Raw genomic sequence first — 17,945 nt, forward strand, 5'->3', positions numbered from 1 at the left:
TGTAGCTGTCAGAGTGACCAGATTTGAGAAGGCTTTATTTTAGAGTCAGGTGAATTAGTGTCTTAATTCCTGCAGTTTGAAGCAATTGTGAAGTTGTTCATTTTATGCGATTTTGGTGGGGAACCAAGCAGACTTCATGAAATGATGGTGCCTTTTTGATAGAATCGCCTGCTAAATATTGTTTATCATATCACTAGGGATGTAGTCGACCAGACCCATTCACCACCTGAAGCATGATATTGGGACTTTAAGGGTCTGACTCAGGAAAGATACGCTGAAAGTGCTGAGGACTTTTAGTATGACTGAGTGGACGTGTCTATTAGTCATTTTGTGGATTAAGATTTTCCTTTTTTTCTAGCAGTAAATAGAGCTCTTAGAACTCTTGGCAGTGACATTGGCAAGACTCCAAAGAGTCAGCCTTTTTTGAGGACTTTACTCCAGGCCAACATGGTCTATGCTTTCAATTGAAAACAAAACAAAACAAAAACAAAAACAAAGGGAAAAAAAGTTTAAAAATAATGGAGAAAAAAATCATGACATATTGTGATTCTCAGGTGGAATCACACCCGTAAAACTTTGTGGCCCTTCTTCATCTGTCTCCTGAGAGATGAGAACCTCATCTAGTGCTATCTTTTATCACTGAAAAGTTAAAGTCCAGACCACAGATGTCTAATATGTATCATTGAAAGCATAGCTTTTCCTTGAACTTGGCAGCTGAAACGAGTTGACTCCCACCTTTTTCTGGGATCAATACCAAATCCTTATGAGGAACTGAATGACTTTCTCAAGGAAAACTCATGGACCCAGGCTAGTATCATGAGGTGGTAGGTAAGGATGAGGTAGAGAAGGATGAGGAAATTATAGTTTGTAAAGGAAAATTAAGGGAGCTAGAAGATCTCTTTTTTCTTCTCATTTTTAGAACTGAACTACCATTATTTCACATGCCCTGCTCATGTAATCGGTGCTTCTGGGTCTAATGCTGCTATTCGGTCTGGCTGCAATGTTAGGCTGTGAAGTTTATGATGAAATTTGCCAAGTGATTAACTAGTAGGTCAGAACAGAAAACTTACAGACATTATTTTTTCAGTAGTATTGTCCTTTGACCATGTTTCCAAATAAAAGCTCTTAAATACAGTACAGTTCTGTCTTCAGGACTGATTTCTAGAGTACGGAAAATATGTAGCACATGATTTCAATATGTAAATATCAGCCATATGTATTACTGGCTGACAACTTATTGGTGGGATTGAATTTGTCGATGTCAGCTCTGCTTTGTTGATTCCTATATTGCTCTCTCCCACATCCTTCCATTCTTTCCTTCTTTTTTTTCTTTTCCTTTCTTCTATCTTTCCTTCCTTCCTTTCTTCCTTTTATCCTTCCTCACTTTTTGATATGATATGGATTACTGTTATTTATTATCATTAACCTAAATACTTTGTTGCATTTCCTTACTTGTAATACTAATGTTAGCTATTGCATTGTTCAATCTTTATATTTCTACACAAGGTTAGAGTTTTCCTGCAACCTCTGGAGATGTAAAGATACAGACTGTAAAAAAAAAAAAAAAAAAAAAAAAAAAAAGAAGCAGGGTAACAGTTGTATGTCCTTATATAAGTAAGCTCGGAGCATAGTGTCATATGACTTTTTTAAAAAAGGGTAACAGAATTTTGTACTATGAGTACCTGGGATTCAATACACAGAACAGGTTGGAAAAGTAATATAGTCATAGTAATTACTTTCATTTGGCAAAATATTTCAGTCAGCAATGACTAGCAATAAAATAAAATGATCACCTTTAGTGTATCTATTACAAAAACAATTGCCTAAAATAAGAATGTTTTAAAATACCTGATGGAATATAAAGCATCCATGCAGGAATAGCAACGCCTCTCTCTCTCTCTCTCTTTTTCTCTCTTACACACACACACACACACACACACACACACACACACACACACACACACACGTTCCACACAGTCCACAGACTATGTTAACAGCAATTTACCTGAAATGTAGGGCCGTCTTTTAAAGAAAAAAAAATATTTCAATTAAGAATTTATAAATAGATATATTATTATAACTACTGTCCTTTTAAAATGTTTTCTTTTAGCTTCTAAGGTTTATAGAAATCACTTATCTACTCTTTAAAAGATTCCTATTCTTTTTTCCCCTCTTTTTTATGAATATAGTGGATGTGAAACATCATTAATCCAGTGGTAATATCATCTGATAGTGGCTAATCCCTTCTTAGGCATAGCTTTTCTTGGGCTTTTGGATATAGAAATGTGCTTTTACTGTTAGGCATTTTATTTAAGCATCAATCTATTCTTAATGCTTAATTGTGTTTTTTAAAAGATCATAAAGCAAAATGAATACTGTCTTTAAAGTTCCTTCCTTGGGAGTTCTATGACATTCTCTAGCCTGTTATTTTGTATGCTAAGGTCATGGATCAAGGGCAGTTCTGTGCCTGTGGTTTGGACTTGGCTATCGGCTCTGACAGGATGATGCAGCCCGCACTGAGATCCTAATCGGTCAGAAGAAGTCTATTAAGTTTGAGCCCTTAAGCTGTCTCAGCCAAATCAGGGATACCAAAGTTACATTTGTTTTTGTGGTGACCATTCATTCTGGTCAAATGAAGAAATTGCTCGTGTGGATTTTGTGGCTTCAGGGGCAAAATCTGTGAATGTCACGTATCTTTTAGCCTCTCTGCTTTCTTGAAGATATTATTGAGAAGACGCTTATGAAAAAAAATCATTTTTATTGCACCTGTTTATAAGTCACCTTGATCATAAGAGAAAAGAGGCAAAAGAGGTGATCAAAGGCTCTTTTTTTTTTTCCTCTTTGAGAAAGGTGATGCTGGGAAGGCCGAGGCTCTGAGATACTGAGGATGTTGCGTGTTTCTGAGGAGGGTGCCTTTCATGGCACCAACTTAGGTAACACCTAGGAGTGAGTGTGAGACTTTCATCTCTGCAACTCATCATGCTTTTTCAAAACCAGTGGTCTGGCCGAATCAGAAAACATCTGAATCTTCCCACTTAGATCCGAGATTATAGGTGTATACTCAGTGTTTTTCACTGATCAAAGATCTTTGATTTAAGAACAGTGCTGCCCGAACATAGCAACCTGACCCATAGCAGCCAAAAAGGCAGAATTAATTTTACTCTTCATTTTTTTTTTCTTTATAATGGTTGAATTTTTAGTTAGCTAGTAAAAGAGTTTCCTTATGATATAAATGTTCATCTAAACTCACTTTTTGGTAAAACAAATGGGGAGGGGACGGTACATCCAGTACATACAATGTTTCATTGTTGCAGGACACTGGAACTTCAATGTCTTTGGCAGAGAAGATCTGAGGCATCACATTGCACAGATGGAAAAACCTGACCGAGTTAGTGTTTTGTCCAGACAACTGACAGTAGAGAAATTGCTAGAATCTATTTTAACTCTCATGAAAATACTCTTTTTACCACCAACATCCAGCAAGAGCTTTGTCCCTCCTGTAAGAGCATAATTTTTCTTAACATTCATTATTCCAACAATAAGAGGATACATACCATAATAGTTATTCTGTGGCTCTAAGGTCATAATGACTGGGATAGGAGCCCAGCTTAGACATTTGTACAAGTTCTTCGACTTCTCCAAGTCTTAGTTAGCTAACTTGTAAAGTGGTCAGAATGATTATTCATCCCTCACATGTCTGTTGTAAAAATGCATACAAAGTACTTCACACCAGACACAGCACATTATAATTGCCCTATACCTGATGATTACCTAACTTTGCAGCTTACTGCCAACTTCCTCAATCTCACTAGAAGAAAATTCTAAAGTTCCACTAAGGAAAAGAAAGCATGTATGAGTATGCTATAGAAAATAATACATTTTCTGAGATTGCATTGTGAGAAATGAAAAGTATAAAAATTATAGTATTTCAAATTGGCATACCATTATGTTGCAGTACCGCTCACAGACAAATGTAAAAATAAAGTATAGATGTATCTTTTTTTAGTCAAATCGGATATATGGAAATCTAGATTTAGAGAAAGTTTGGTTATAGGGTCATTATTTGCTTTACAAAGCTATTTGGTGTAAGGTTCCTTTAAAAAAGAACTTCCCTCATATCTTTAATGTAATATTTCATTTGCTGAAAAAGAACCACATAACTTTGCAAGAACTCATTTCATGCATAAATTGAAGCACATCTGTTGAATATATAGAGGAAAATTGAAGTAGAAAGAAGGAGAAGATTGAAAGTTAGGAATAAGATAACACGTGAACAATAAAGTAGCAAGGGAACATGATGCTCTGAAACTTTATATATTGTAATTAAGAATTGTTAATACAAATTAATTTATTTTGTGACTGAGAGAGAGAGACAGAGAGAGAAAGAATGTGAGCTTGCTATCAGCTCTTCTTTCATCTTTCTGTTTCGCCGTGTCCTGACTTCTCCCAAGTCTTTTGACACTGACACATGCACCTAAAATGTGGCCACATGCACTTGTCCTTTTAAGCTTATCTATTTTGCTTATGTCATTCCCTCTACTTAAAATTTTTTCCTCGGCACAATGACAACCTCTGAGGCTAACATCTACATCTCTCTCAGGCTAGGCTTCCCCTCCTTCGAGGTGTTCTCCAGGAAGGCATTCCATCTCCAGAACTGTCGGGCCCCCTGCCCCTTGCTGGACATTGGCTTGCCTTTATCTTGACTCAGATGTTTTTATCATGGGCATAACAGAGGATATGCTTTGGAATCCAATGTCCCTGACTTTGAATTCTAGCTCCATATCTGACTTGAGATTTGATCTGGTACATGTGAACTGATCTTGCTGAGCTTTGTCTTATTCATCAGTGCCCTACGATAATCAAAGCTACCTCATATTGTTTCCAAGGAGATTCGATGACATATGTAAAACCCTTAGCCTAGGAAGAAGGTTGGGGTACAACAAATGTTAATATAATTCTTTCTGTATCACGTGGCATTATAACTCCTGACTTACTCCTGTTTCCCCCATTAAACCATAAACTACTTAAAGGAAAGCATTGGCTCTTACCCAGCTCATATTGCCAGAGCCCATCTGTTTCATACAGTGGGGACCAAATGCATACGTATTTGTAAAATCTAATTGAGACAAACACAAGAGCATACATTTTCATGGAATATGGCAAGTCCCAAAGTAAAGCTATGTACAAGGAGAAGAGAAAGAACAAAGGGTTAAAATGAAGTCCAAAGGGCACATATTACTAGAGAACTCTCCAGATCACCCTCAATTAATTAGCAAGCATCCTTTAGGAGGCTTGGTTCAACCAGTTTTGAGTCACCCTAATTACACTGACTTTTTCTTTTTTTAAAATTTTTTTTTGGTCTACTAATAAGTTATGCAATAATGTGTTAAATGTCTTGATGAAACTGAGAGCCATTTCTCCAAACTATTTGGCTAATCATTCTATAAAACAGGAAAAAAAGAAACGAGGGAAAGAAAAAAAGGGAGTAAGGTTTGTAAGGATAAGAAGATAGGAGGGAAGAGGAGGGAGGGAGAGATTAGTGTGATCTGGAGTGAACCTCTGCTAGTCGAAAGTCATTACTACTTTTTTTTAAGCATGAATAACCCAAACATGTGATCATCTGTTCTAGAATTTTGCTAGAGATATGTTCTAGATAATTTTCTGTTTTTATAAATTAAAAGTTTTATTCTTCTATAGACGAAACTAATTCCTGGTCATCCATGATTAGACCACAATTCCAAAAAATCATTGGTCAGGTTTCCACAATCACATCTGGACTTTTTTATTTTTATCTTTCTTTTTTCTTTAGATTCTTTCAGTAACCTGAGAGATAATTCATCTGGCCTAGAGCCTCAAACTCATTTGAAGCAAGTACGTTATATTTTAGTATGCCATGACTTATCTTGGGCTCTAGTTCAAATTCACTCTTAACTCTGTTTGCTCTGCCCTCTTCAGTTTGAAGATCATCCTTCATGATAGAGACTATAGAATCAAAATAGGAGTTGAATAGTTCTATTTTCCTTGTGACATCTGTTAACATTTTGCTGTGTGCCCCAATCGATGTACCTTTCCCTTTGTTCTTCTTTACAAACAGAGCTTAAAATAGCTTTCTGTTGCCCTTGGCAGTTTTTCAACCTATAGCCAAGCTTTAGCCTTCCTGACAACATTCTCATAGCACTCTTTTATATTGGTTCTTCATCATCTCTTCAGCCTTACATTTTGGTTATGTGTCCCTTTATATTCTGCATTCGATAGTTTTTAAAAGGGAAAAAGATGTTCCTTTCATCACATACACATATTTAGATCCTTTTAGAATAATCTATTATTATTTTGTCAGAATTTTAAAAATAGGCTTATTTTATTGTTAAAATTATTTAGCCACAAGTTCATATGTACATTTTCTCTATATTTTGATGCCTGCTTTTTTAAATTCTAGAATAAATATCTGTGTTTAGAATAATTTTTTCCTGAATATAATAGACTCTAAGATGACACATTACTTCCTTCCAAGTTTCTCATCACTTTTAGCTTACCAACCAAACTTTCCTCCTTGGTCAAAATAAATTCATAATAAAAATTCTCCAAATAGATTTCTCATCCTTCTCAGGAATGCAACTGGCAGAAGGCAAGCCAAGAACTTACCAGAAAATCTTCATTTGGAAGAGTTTTTTTTAGCAAATTCTGGGGAGAAAAGTCACCCATCACTCTGAGTTAGTTTTGTAATCTGTATCAGGAAGGCATGGGGTGGGTAGTCATTTCTCATCTGAAATGACACCACTTAAGAGTTCCCTTGCCTTTTAACCTCATCAAAATGTATTTTATCTTAGGTCCTCATTAGGACCATTCACATCCATTCCTTTTTTATATAAAGCACGACATCCATGTTACAAACTCTTTTGGGGCCAATTATACCCATTCAAAATGTGGCTCATAGAGCAGTGCCAGGCTGTGAGCTGTTTATTATTGGCTTGCCAAAAGATAAGTACAGAAATGGAAAGTAAGCATGTCAAAACTTTTAAAGCAATTTGACAAAAATAGTTTTATGTATGTTGAATCTAATAAAGATTGAGGCTTGAATTTTGTATGTTTTTAATTTTTTTTCTTCTAGTAATTTATTTTTATTGCATTGTACAAAAGTATTGTTTAGAACAGATTGGAAAGAAAAAAAAAGCTGGTGAAGGACCGCAGATGATTTGGGAAGCGCTACTGGGCATGAGCGCCACATTTCACAAAGACTTGAAATAGGTCTAGGCTCATATTTAGCTTTCTGGGTTTTGTTAATAATTAATTTTTTTTCAATTACAGTTGGCATACAATAGTTTCAGGTATACAACATAGTGATTAGACATTTATATATCTTACTAAGTAATCATCCTGATAAATCTAGTACCCATCTGACACCATACATAGTTACTACAATACTACTGACTGGATTCCCCATGCTATCTTCTATATCCACATGACTATTTTGTAACTACCAATTGGTACCTCTTAATACCCTCCTCCACCCTCCAATCTGACAACCATCAAAATGTTCTCTGTATCTATGAACTTGTTTCTGTGGTTCGTTCATCTTGTTCTCTAGATTCCACGTATGGCATTTGTCTTTGTCTTTCTGTCTGACTTACTCCACTCAGCATAAGACCCTCTAGGTCCATCCATGTTGTTGCAGATGGTAGGATTTTATTTTATTTAATTTTTTATGGCTGAGTAAGATTCCATTATATATATGTATTGCTTCTTCTTTATCCATTCATCTATTGATGGACATTCAGGTAGCCACAATATCTTGGTTATTGTAAATAAAGCTACAATGATCATATGGATTCGCACATCCCTTCAAAGTAGTATTTTGGGTTTTTCAAATAAATACCCAGTAGTAGAATTCCTGGGTTCTTCTTTGTCTCTTGTTAGAGCCTTTGTGTTAAAGTCTATTTTGTCTGATATAAGTATTGCTACCTCAGCTTTTTTAAATTTCCATTCTCATTAAATGTCTTTCTCCATCTCTTTACTTTCTGTTTGTATCCTTCAATCTGAAGTGAGTCTCTCATAGGCAAAATATGTAAGGGTCTTGCTCTCTTATTCATTCAGCCACCTTATCTTTTTATCGAGGCACTTAATCCATTTACATCTAAAGCAATTCTTCCTAGATGTGTAGTTATTGCTGTTTTGTTTCATCTTTTTTATTCTTCCTCTTCTTTTACTTCTTCTTCTTCCTCCTCCTCCTCCTCCTCCATCACCACCTCTTCTTCCCCCTCCCTCTTTCTCATCTGTTTGTCCCTCTAACGTTTCTTGTAATACTGCTTTGGTGTTGATGAGCTCTTTTAGCTTTTTGTTGTCTGGGAAGCTCTTTATCTGTCTTTAGATTGCAAATGATAGCTTTGCTAAATAGAGTAATCTTGGTTGTAGGTCCTTGTTTTTCATCACTTTGAATATTTTGTGCCAATCCTTTCTGGCCCGCAAAGTTTCTGTTGAGAAATCAGCTCACAATCTTATTTCCATAGTCTTATTGCCTGCAGAGCTCCCTCGTAGGTAACTATATGCTTTTCTTTTGCTAATTAAGCTTTTATGTTTGTCTTTAACCCTTGGCATTTGAGTTATGATGTATCTTGGCATGGGCCTCTTTGGGTTCATCTTCTTCGGGACTCAAGCTTCTAGAATTTGTATGTTTGTTTCTTTCACCAGGTTAGGGAAGTTTCCGTCATTATTTCTTCAAATAGGTTTTCAATTCCTTACTCTGTTTTTTTCCTCCTTCTGGCACCCCTATGATGAAAATATTGGTATGCTTAATGTTGTCCCAGAGACCCCTTAAAGTACCCTCATGTTTTTGGATTATTTTGTTGTTGTTGCTCTTCTGATTGGGTATTTTCTGCTACCTTATCTTCTAAATTGCTGATTTGATTCTCTGCTTCATCTAATCTACTATTGATTCCCTCTAATGTAGTCTTCAATTCAGTTACTGTAGTCTTCATTGATGACTGGTTATTTTTTATATTTTCTGTTTGTTAAAGTTCTCACTGAGTTCGTCTACTCTTCCCCTAAGTTTATTAAACATCCTTATAACCAGTGTTTTGAACTCTGCATCTGGTAGATTGGTTGCCTACATTTTCTTTAATTATCGTTCTGGAGTTGTGTCTGTTCTTTCATTTGAAATAGATTTCTTAGTCTCCCCATTTTGGCTGCCTCTCTGAATTTGTTTCTATGTATTAGGTAGGGCTGCTACGGCTCCCATTTTTAATAGAGTGACCTTATGTTGTAGATGTTCTCTGGTGGCCCAGTGGTTCACTCTCTCTGTTCGCTTGAACTGGGTGCTCCAGGCATGTCTCTTGTATGGGTTGTGTGTGCCTTTCTGTTGCAGCTGAGCCTTGACTGCTGTTTGTACATCAGGGAAGGAATTGACCCAGGGGCTGATTGGTTCTGAAAACTGGCTAGTGACTACAGTGGAGGAGCTGTTGTTTAGGAACTGACCCTACAGAGCTGGATTCACTTTAGTAGGGCTCTAGTGCCTGCCCAGTCTTCCCTTTGGGTGTGTGGTCCTTGCATGCAGCCCCAGGTGATGCTCCAGCTTAGACAGAAGCTAACTGCCAGGTGTGTCGGCCCCAGGGCCTCCTGGGAGGGGCCTCACTGCAGGCTAAGTTCAGCCTAAATCTGTGCCCTGCTTGGCATCAAGCAATCTGCAGATGACCAGCCTAAATCTGTGCCCTGCTTGGCATCAAGCAATCTGCAGATGACCACCACCTGCACTGGGCTTGGAAATACCTTGAGACACCAAGCCACTAATCGAGGCCTGCTGCTAGTGCTATACTTGAGCTGCTCAGCAAGAGATATTAGGCACACTGAGGCTAGACACTGCTTGTTTGGGTTTTGTGAACCTTTGAGAGATTTTAGGAAAGTCTGCCCCATGATCTAAGACAGGCTGCTTGTGTGGAAAAGCCACTGGAAGTAGCTTGGGTGGACCTATAAATTGAGTGGGGCATGATCTCAGGTAATCGCCAAGGTGGGGTGACCAGTGTTAGCCAGGTTGATGGAGACTCAGATATGGTGGCCTCCTGCATCTGCATGCCAGGGGGAAGGGAGGGCTCAACAAAGGAACGATGAATTCTGCTAGGACTCTGTCTTGGGACAAAGCTTCCCCTCTAGCCCTTGCCCTGAAGCCAGATAATTCAGTTCCTACCCCACCCCCACCCCCGATATGTCCCTGGCACCTTTCAAGCTGCTGCTCCAGTGCTAGAGCTCAGAGCAAGGGGGTCCATCATTGGGTAAGTTTATGTGTGGGCCTTTTAAGAGGAGCACCTGGTACTCCAGCCACCCTCTGTCTCATTCAGCCATACTCTCCACTGGTTCTCACAACCAGAAATTGTGGGGACTTCTCTCCCTGACATGTCTCTTCTCTAGGCTGCGGAGCCTGATGTGTAGCTGGGACTTCTCAGTTTTCTGAGGGAAACTCCACAATGAAGATATCCTTCCCGATTTTTAACTACCACAGGCAGGTGTGGGATCGGCTCATTCTCCATCTCTGCCCCTCCTACCAGTCTTCAGGTGGCTTCTTCTTCTATGTCCTTAGTTGTAGAACTTCTGTTCAGCTAGACTTCAAGCAATTCTCATGATGGTTATTCTGTAGTTTAGTTGTAATTTTGACGTGGTCATGCGAGGAGGAAAGCACAGCATTTACCTACTCCACTATCTTGACCAGAAATTCTCCACGTTTAGCTTTTCAAATAAAGTTATACATTTAATGTATCATTTTTAGTCTGGTAAATGTTATATATGTACATATAGCACAAAAAAAAACAAAAAACAAACAAACAAAAACATGTTTTCTGCCCACCTTTGCTATAGTTTTCTTCTGAAAAATTCCAGCCAATACATTTATAATTTAATACTCTCTAACTCACATCACTTCGTATAACCCAATATCACGTTTTAAAACTTTATTTAATTTTTGTCTTTTCGAATTCAAGTTAAACCAGTTAGTTTGCTTGGCTGTGGCATTTTTGTCCACATTCATTGCCTCACTATTCAAAGGACCATTTTCCCTGTGTAGAAGACCCTCTATCTTCTATCCAGAAGTAAAGAAAAAAAATATTTTTTGTACCACCTCATTATTTCCCAAAGCCCCTATGGGTTCTCAACTGCCACCTATATGTCTATCCCCTTCAGCTTTTTGGCTACCTCTTCAGGACCATACATTAGTAGCAACCACATGTCCTGGAGGCAGCTTTGATTATGATATACAATCACAGAGGAGAATAGAATTTTTTTACACATTTTGCATTTACTTCAAAGAAAAATAGTTCATTCCTTTTAGTCACAGAAGGTCTGACTGTGAACCCATGAACTCCTTGGTAGAGCACCAACCACTTCCTCCCTCCACCTCAGCCTTTTGGGATGCCGATAAAATTCCTCAAATGTGAGTGTCCTGAGAATTCTTCTTATTCTGCGTGGAGTAGGAGGGAGGTTATCACCGCCCTTTTGAGAGATCTACACTCATCCAGGGAAGTATCTCCATATATTGTACATAATCCTACCAGTGCAAATTTCCTTTTGATACCAGATTCAAATTTTCTTTGGCTCCTCGGAAATATTTTTTTCCAGTCTTTCTTGTTGGGTTCTACTTTATTTGAATGTCATTTCTAGGACTTTTATCCTCTCTACTAAGCTGGAACCATAGAATGGCACTCATCAAGTGCCCTTACTTTTTGCTCAAGACTGAAGTCCATGCTACATTTACAGAATACATATTACCAAGGGCCTCAGGCAGGAGGACAAACATAGTTGGAATATTCAGCAGTATCATCTGTGGCCCTAACTTCCAGCCATCAACGCAAACTGCTGCTTGTCATAGCACCCTTCATAAACTTCCTATTTGCTGTTCCTTGTTACACTTGGGCTTCTACTACAGAGTTGTGTGTGGTGGTGGTGAGAGTGAAGTGGGATGCCTAATATTACTGCTATTAGTTAGTATTCTGCATGGGTTAGATATGCTTGTTGCATAGAACACTCAATTATTAAGCTTCCTTGTTCAAACCCAAAACAGAAGTGCCTACCTGGAAATGTGACTTCTTCATTGCATTTTACTTGTCTTTGTTCCTCATTCCTCCAAACATCTATTTAAAAGCACTTAGAATGTTATTAGAGGTCTGGGGGTGGGGGTAGGGTAGATGATTTTGAATCCATAAAAACCTCGCGGATTTGTGCAGACATCATTCAGAAGCTACAGAGAAATTAGGGCCATGCAGGGCCATAGATATCTGGGTTTAGGCCTGGGTCTAGGGTCGTTTGCCTGTTGAAGTGGGAGTACTCGAGCTCAGAACAGGAAACCACACTCCTTTTACTGGTCTCATTTATAAACATATAAATTCTCATTTTTTCCTCATCTTATATCTCATGCTTTTCTGTTTCTTGGACCCAAAGGACAGTCCAAGGCAGTTCAGATTTTAGTTCAGCTACATGATATCAAATTTGCTTGGAACTAAACTATTATTTAAGTATTATTTCTATGGAAAATATTAGTTATACGTGATAAAGCAATTCACCAATTTTGGAATTAAACACATTCAGTGCTTGGGGGACGACTCTGAGGTTCATTTAAGTAAATACAAAATATATATATATATATACTTATATATATATGTATACACACACACACACACACGCACACACTAAAATTTTGTATTTCAAGCCAGTTGTTAGATCTAGTATACATTATAGCATATTATATTTTAAAATCGAAATAAAAAAGTTCACATGATCATAACAGTCTATAATATTCTAAAAGGTTTTTAAAAAGCTAAATTTTATGTTAGACCTTTAACTTTGATGTAGAGCTCTATATTTAAAAATGAAATTTTAAAGGAAATGTGAATTTCAGTAGATGCATGCTTTTAAACAATCATTACATACTCACCCTCCCAATTGTTTTACTCTTAACACTTAGTTAAAAAAATTAATTGCAGATGAAAATTAAAGATATTATATCTGCAATTTCCAGTATTGGGATAGGGCAGAAAAACCACAAATCCATAATACAATAAAAATATTTCTTGAAAAATTCTATTATCTCCCTTTAAAAGGCCATAAATGTTTTATCTTTCATTTTATTTTTTTAAATAAAATTCTCTATCTCATAAATATGTGTGGATATGTGTGTGTGTGTGTGTTTTCCAACAGAATTAATAAAATCAAAGTGACAAAGCAAGAACAATGCTTGTTTCCATAGAATTATGTTTCTGGAACAAAGCAAATAAATAATTATATTTTATTATAACTACTAAAACTTAACTTAATTTTTTGAAGACTATATTAACTTCTATGACCTAAAGTGCAGTTTTTCTTCCATTCCAGTAATTAGAGGAATATTAATATCTATTATATTTTAATACTTGAGAGTCAGAATTGGTAATGTGCCATCACCCTGCCCACAATTTAGCACAAACCAAAATAATGGTAAAAGAGACCTTATAGTATACATTTGTCAAAAGCTCTTAGAGGTATATTAGAACAACTGACGACAGGTGAATTAAAAGAATTGTCATACTTCTGAGTTCAGGAGGATTCAGCAGAATTTCCTATAGTGTCACTTTGGGCATTTAAAACCCTAACATATTACATGAATGCTTCCTGCAATTAGAATAGCAACTACAGGTGGAACAGATTCAAAACTGCTTACCAAGTTCTTTGTATCTGTTTCCCATTGGTCTCCTGAGGCCACAGAGACAAGGAATTGGCCTGGGTTTTTTTCTTTAAAAAACTAATGTATGTTAGTGGCGGTTGCTTATTAGGTACCCTTATGTCATTCCCTGAAAATCATAGACATACCGCCCAATTAAAACAATACTTCGTGGAACCCAAAGGAGCATAGCCAGGTGATCCAAAAAAAAACTCCGGTATGCCAGGAGAAGCTAAGACATCCTTACACTGAACCACATAGGCCTGCTTTAGCCCCCTGAAAATCAACACATCTTTTGCATATATGGTCTGTAGCTACCAGTGCTCTGCCAAGGAGAATTGTGATTTTCAATTGAGCTCTCTGTATCAGCAGGAAGAATTTATACCCAGTCAATGAGGAAGTGGAGAGCAGCTCTTGGTGTTCATCACATTTTAGTGCAGAGAAGTGCTTTGCCCTAAAGGTGCCAGGTAAAGAGAGTTGCCAAGTAAAGAAAATATATTGAATGCATTTCCAAAAGGGGATCTGACATTTTTGTTTCTCGGATCTCAGAAAGGTAACCTTCCTCAGTTCTTACATAAAGTATAAGGGAACACAAAGGCAAAAATATCCACTCTGTGTTAGAATGCATGGATGTAATTTTTTTCTATTTAATCATGTTTTCATTGCTAATTATTTTATACACTTTCCTGTATTCAGATGTCTGCCTGCATCACACCTCCAGATGCTGAATTTATTAGTATTTCCCCTGTTTCTGCGGCTCTTCCTTCCCAGGAACCACATTATTATAGGTCCCTGTGATTCATCCGTTTGGAGTAATCTGGCCTTCACCTCCTAAACTTTAGGACCTAGAAAAGATGTTAAAGGGTCAAACTATTTTTTGAAAGCCAGCGGCAGTCCCACATCTATTTTGGGGTTTCGGCGTTCCCCTCCCCATCTCACCCCACCCCCACATAGCCGGTAAGATCCTTTAGACTTTACACACCTTCCCCTCCTCCTTACTGTAAGCTCCTCCCTCATTTTATACTAGGATTGATTTTACCATAGCTGTCCTCAGAGTGTCAGTTTGTTCAGGCTGTTCTTGCAAGTAACATGAAAGTATCAACATTTTGCCTACGGGAGGACTTCAGAAAACTTAGGCTAAACTGAAAAACAAACAGACGGGTCCAAATAAAATAAAAGCACCCAACTTCTAATTTGATTCTCTCTTGCTTTTTGATAATGGTGCTCTGCTGTCTCTCTTTACAAAGAGACAGCAACTCTGTTCCAACTTGGTGGGTGACAAAGTGAAAGGTTCCACCCCTGAGCAGGTAAATCAGTTTGTTGGGGAAGGACTACTCCACAGTAAGGATGACAACAATTAGCACATGCTACTCATTAACAAACGGAGATTAGAATGCAGCCGAAATGGCAAGCTGCCATCAGTGCGATAGTTACGGGGCAGTTTAATTTCTAACGAATGTGAGCGCTGGATCGGTAACAATATTCGACAAAATGCCGCCTGCATTCTCTTATGGCTTTCATTACCAAATTGAAAATCTGTGTAGATTTCTGAAAATTACTTTTAAATGTAGCCAATCTCCTAGACTGCAAGGCTTGATTTGCTGGTAAGGGAGCCCTGCTGTGAGATTTTAATGAAAGATCATAGTGGCCCTCCAAGGCCGGCAAAGAGCTATGGGCCCTGGAAGACCCGAAATAATCTGTTTTACTTTTAATGGCAGCCATTTTATATTCATTAAGATCAAAATGCAGTTTTGCAGGCAAATTGCAAAGCTGTTCCACTCACAGCTTGAGAACCTGGAGGCCCTACAGCTTTTTATCTTGTTCATAAGCAAATATGCAGTTAATATCTTTTAATATGCTTTGATGCTTGGTACCTTATGGGTACATTGTATCGGAGGTTAGAGGACTGCATGTTTCCTTGGCACAGTCAGCCACCAACTAAAGCGGTAGTCCTTTTATTTCCATAATGGCAGAAGAAATGAGTCTCTCTCTCTTTTTATCCCCACCCCATTTTTTTTTTTTTAAATATGAGCTCTGCTCAAATAAATTGTAAAGCACCGTATAGTGTACATTCAGAGTCTCAGAGAAGGCACAGTTTTTCACTGGGATCCATCTGTTGGTGGTTCATATTATTTAAATTTATACAGTCACATTATTTAAATGTAAACAGCCAAATAAGATAGGATCAAATCATTGGCATCTGGAAACTGTGCTCTCATCCTCTTTGATTGTGAGGTTGTCTGCATTAATAATGGAGTTCTAAAGACTGTGATTCCACCTGATATACTGTATGACCTTAGCAGTTGTGATTTTATCAGGGTTTCACTGTAGTAGAAAATGAAGGTATTTTGCAGCTCATTTCCAGCAAAGCTAGTTTGTATTATCCTCTGTCCAGAGCAGTCCTGACCGTTTTGTGTGTTATAAAATATCACCCCCCACCCCCCCGCAGCTGCCCCCTTTCTGCTGTGCAGCCGTACTTCCGGTCCAAAACCATGTCGTAGATTAAATGCCATCAGCTGTCTTGTAGCAGGTAAATGGTACTATGATTAATGAATAGGAAGGCAGGAAGGGGGCATTTAGTTTTGTGAGGTGAAATCTTGGCCTCTCCCCCATATTGCTATTATTCCCTTCACTTCGGCAATGTCTATCTCGTCTCTAAGACAAGAAATAAGGTTGATGCAAGTGAATCTTATTACTCAACCCATTATTCCATTTTAATTCTCCCTTAAGCAGTAGGCCAGGGTTAGAAGAAATTGTCCAAAATCATAGGATTATTCAATTGTTGCAGAAGTAAAATTTAGGGAGTGATTTTTGTTGTTGTTGTTTTAACAAAAGGAACCAGCGAGGTCTATTTCAAATTCCCAAAGATTAGGAGGCCAGGCCAAGATAGAACTTTTGCTTCTTTACCTCAATTTTTTTTTTTTTTTTTTTTTTTTGGCTTTTGGCTTTTGGCTTTTGGCTTTTGAATGCACTCGAGTGGGAGTAGGGACATAGGAGCCTTTCTGTGGGTGGGAGTGTACCTTCCGCCTTTATCAGGCAGAAAACAAAGGCGTTGTGCATCCTTTTCTGACTTTCTAGTCATCAAAGCTTCGGCCTTTCTCAAAGAAAATTGTGGGGCCAGCTGGTTTAAGAATGGGAGTTAGCTCCTTTATGGAAGTTAATACAATATTGTGCTGTCTCCAAAAAATAATGTTCCTTAAGACAGCACCACAGAAAGGCCAGCCTTTGTATCCCCAGGCCTGCCCAACCTTTGTACTTACCCGTGCCCCACAGACATATTATAATATTGTATGACATGTTTACAAGTCCTAACATCTTACTTTGTGCAACTGCATAGCTTCTTTGCAGGGCTCAAGAATGCAGGCTTTGACTGTCTGATGAGGGAATTCGATAACCCACTCTCTTTGGGTCTCAGGGCAAGGTGAAGGTGTCTGGCCTGCCAAGGCACAATTTAATGGGCTTCTGAAAACACTCAAAAGGCAGACATAAATGTGTGGATGGGCAGCCAGCCAGGGTGACCTGGGGATAGGGCCAGTTGATTTTAAGCAGGGTGCATTCGGGAAGGAATGTTTCAGGCCAGAGCTGACTGGGTGAGCTGGAGGGGCTCTCTGGAAGCCTGAGGGTTTGACTGTAAAGGATTTACAGAGCTTGAACTCGACTCTGTAACTTAAGAGCTAAAGCATTCCCACCTGTCCAACTTTAAAAGGGAAATGGAAAATGTAAAGAACATATAATTAATTTCAATTACAAGCCTCGCATATCTTAGGCCAGATAGGCCCTATCTTCATTTCCTGTCAGTTCAATAGGCTGCAATACAAAAGTCACATAAATTAAATGAAAACATACAATTCCCCCTCACACATTTCTGTTTTCTGTTCTTAATGCCTTATGGCATTTAGTCTTTGATATAGCTACATTTTTTTTTTCCTGCACAATACTTATAGGATTTTAGATGTTGATTCCCATCAGTCTTTTCTCCTTTATATTACATCATTCACCATCATGGGACAATTAGTGCATTAAAAATCTTTGGGAAGATGATCAGGGAGGGAGTGGAAATGAACTTAAACACAAAAGGTTTCACTCACTCTTTATTTACAACTTGATTTCAAAATTGACCTGTTCCATATTATAGTCATTTTTTGACTGCCTGTCTTTGGGTGTTTTAAAAAATAATATGGATTTTTTTTTTTTTCCAGGATCAAATCACCTAGTTTTCTTTGGGCCCACGATTTTTATTTCCTCCAAAAACATTCCAGGGTGTGTTGTGTGGTGT

At 37.9% G+C, this 17,945-nt stretch overlaps 1 protein-coding gene across 16 annotated transcripts in view; it reads left to right on the forward strand.

The window, feature by feature from the left end:
* Window positions 1-17,945, forward strand: part of LOC107500100 — a 523,620-nt gene that overhangs the window by 389,787 nt on the left and 115,888 nt on the right. For 7 of the 16 annotated variants that reach the window (XR_004952069.1, XR_004952067.1, XR_004952071.1 and 4 more), the window contains one exon: window positions 3,315-3,388. The exons of the other annotated variants lie outside the window; for them this stretch is intronic. The gene's annotated coding sequence lies outside the window, so the exon portion shown is untranslated. The remainder of the gene's footprint in view (window positions 1-3,314; window positions 3,389-17,945) is intronic. 16 annotated transcript variants of the gene reach the window in all.

This window comes from Rousettus aegyptiacus, unplaced genomic scaffold (assembly GCF_014176215.1).
Source record: "Rousettus aegyptiacus isolate mRouAeg1 unplaced genomic scaffold, mRouAeg1.p scaffold_m13_p_7, whole genome shotgun sequence".
Classification (NCBI taxonomy): domain Eukaryota; kingdom Metazoa; phylum Chordata; class Mammalia; order Chiroptera; family Pteropodidae; genus Rousettus; species Rousettus aegyptiacus.